Below are 2,728 nucleotides of genomic sequence, written 5' to 3' on the forward strand. Positions count from 1 at the left end.
AATAGTGTCTACCTCAAAAGCTACCTTGGCATGTTCTATATTTGGTTCTTGAACTTGACGACTATTGGATTTGAGCACAAACTCGATTTCATCATCTTTTATCTCATCAAGGTTTGAGGTATAGAAATAGTGTCTTCCTCAGTCCAGTGTACTTGCACAAGAAAACACCAATGTGTTGCACTAGGTTGATGCCCACAACTTTGACATGTGAGATCTATCACAACCTTTCAATAGTGATAATCCGAGGATTATACTATTTTATTTAGGCTTTTTGGCTGGATTTTAGATACTTCTTTGTTTGTTTATGCCTGAATTGCTACTTAATTCTATATATTTTATGTTTCAGGCCGAAACGTGCATTTTTAGCAAATAACAAGCGAATTAGAGTTTCTGGACCTAGAAACAAGTGAATCTCAGAATTTGGGAAAGTTCTGAAGTAGAGTTGAAGCACTATGAAGTTTGTTCCTTTGAGAAAGCATCAAAGATTGAAGATTCAAGCAAGGAAGCAAGCAGAGGGCAATTCTATAAATTTAGAATTTTCCAAGAAGGTTCGTCACGGCGAAATAAGCTAGGCACGAGGTTTACTTTATTTTGTCACCGCGGCGAAATAAGCTAGGCACGAGGCTCACTTTAGTTTGTCGCCGCGGCGAAACTCTTTCTTCGTCGCGGCGAAGTCTGTGAAATTTTGTTTTATCCAAAACGCACAGTTTTATTTTAGGAAAGGGTTTAGGTTTTTGGGGGACTATATAAGGAAAACCTTGCCATTTTAGTAGGGGTTCGTCTGGTTTTCGTCTGGGTTAGAGTAGCTTTTACATTTGGAGAGAAGATTTAAGCTTGAATCTTATGGATTCTTCAACTAGGGGAGATCTCTACTCTTTTCTCTGTATTTCACTCTGTTGATTATTAGGTTTATTGTTTTCCTTGCTGTTTGTGTTAATTTAGTTATGAACTAACCCATTTTGGGTTAGGGTTTTGATGTAATTTGGATTTCTATGGATTAATCAATTGATGATTGTTGCCTTTATATTCTATTGCATAGATTGTGTGATTATTCCAAATTTTATTGATTTTAATTATTGAACATGATGAGATTGAGAAATAAGTCATGTTGAGCTTCTTGGATAATCACCACTGTTAATTTGAATGCTAGAGATAGATTTGAGAAACAGTGAAATAAATATAGGATTCCTTTAGCTTTATAAACTTGGATTTGTTAATCTTCAATTTGTTGGGTGCGGAAGATTAATAGGGAAAAGTAGGAATTCATAGCCTGAGAAGGTATGTTTTACAACTTAAGGAATTCGGTTTACAATCCGTGCATGTGAGTGTAAAAGTAGCATAATCCATAGAATTAATCCATAGAGTCTGAATGAAGTCAAACCCTAACCATTTGTTTTAATTGATATTACTCTTGCGTTAAATCTTGCTTTCATAATTTAGTTGTTTTTACATTTAGTAAATTTTGCTTTCAGTTTAGTTTTATATTCTCCCATAAATCCAAACAATATTCGGTTTCTCCAACTTGAAAACTAATAGGAAATTCAGTGCTTAGCAACCAATCCTCGTGGGAATGATACTCACTCATCACCTTATTACTTTGCGCCACTAGTGCACTTGCTATATTTGCATGTTGTAGTAACAATGCATCAAGTTTTTGGCACCATTGCCGAGGATTATTTTTGTGTTAACATTGAGTCTTTCTTGTGTTAGCTATATTGGAGTTTATTTTTTTGTTTTAATTGTGTGTTAGTTTAATTTTTGTTGTTCTTTTCTGTGAGCTTGTGATCCCACTTTTTCTCTCTTTCTGTGTAGTTTATGCGAAGAGCAAGACGTCAGCCACTGGTTCCTATTGATCTAGAGACTGAGAGAACCACTAGAAGACTTAATAGGGAGAGAAAAGAACGAGAGGCTACAGTTGAACCAGAGGCCATAGTTGTTGAGATGGCAGAAAATAGAACATTAAGGGAATTCTCAGTTCCCTTAGTTGATGGCAGTGGGTCAAGTATTACTAGACCAGTTGTACAAGCCAACACTTTCAAAATTAAGCCGGCAATCATCCAGATGATCCAGCAGTCAGTACAGTTCAAGGGAGATTTGAAGGAAGATCCAAATCTACACATTGCAAATTTTTTTGGAGATTTGTGATACTTTCAAGTCAAACGGAGTGTTAGATGATGCCATCAGATTGAGACTGTTCCCTTTCTCATTAAGGGATAAAGCTAAGTGATGGTTAATGGCACTACCATCAGGAACAATCACACCATGGAACGAATTAGCACAAAAGTTCCTGACCAAATTCTTTCCTCCAACAAAATCAGCAAAATTGAGAAATGATATCACATCTTTTCTACAGGAAGAGTCTGAATCATTATATGAGGCATGGGAAAGATACAAGGAACTACTGAGGAGGTGTCCACACCATGGGTTACCAGTTTGGATGCAAGTCTAAACGTTTTACAATGGATTGATGGTTAATGTGCAAACCATGGTGGATGCAGCATCGGGAGGAGCATTGTAAAATAAGACACAGGAAGAAGCTCATGAGTTGCTTGAAGTTTTAGCAAGTAACAACTATCAAAGACCTAATGAGAGGGTGCAGCCGAAGAAATCTATGGGTCTTCATGAAGTTGATGCATACACTTCCATTTCAACCCAACTTATAGCACTTCAGAAATAGTTGGGATGTATGCGGGTAAATTCTATTCAAGCTCCTCAACTAACGTGTGAT

At 36.7% G+C, this 2,728-nt stretch overlaps 1 non-coding gene across 1 annotated transcript; it reads right to left on the reverse strand.

Annotated features, from left to right (window-relative positions):
• Positions 1-2,320: 2,320 nt before the first annotated feature.
• On the reverse strand, positions 2,321-2,427 carry LOC116128953. The gene has a single exon (XR_004127834.1). It is a non-coding gene; the product is annotated as a small nucleolar RNA R71 (small nucleolar RNA).
• Between the last annotated feature and the right edge of the window lie 301 nt (positions 2,428-2,728).

This window comes from Pistacia vera, unplaced genomic scaffold (genome assembly GCF_008641045.1).
Source record: "Pistacia vera cultivar Batoury unplaced genomic scaffold, PisVer_v2 Contig205, whole genome shotgun sequence".
Taxonomy (NCBI): domain Eukaryota; kingdom Viridiplantae; phylum Streptophyta; class Magnoliopsida; order Sapindales; family Anacardiaceae; genus Pistacia; species Pistacia vera.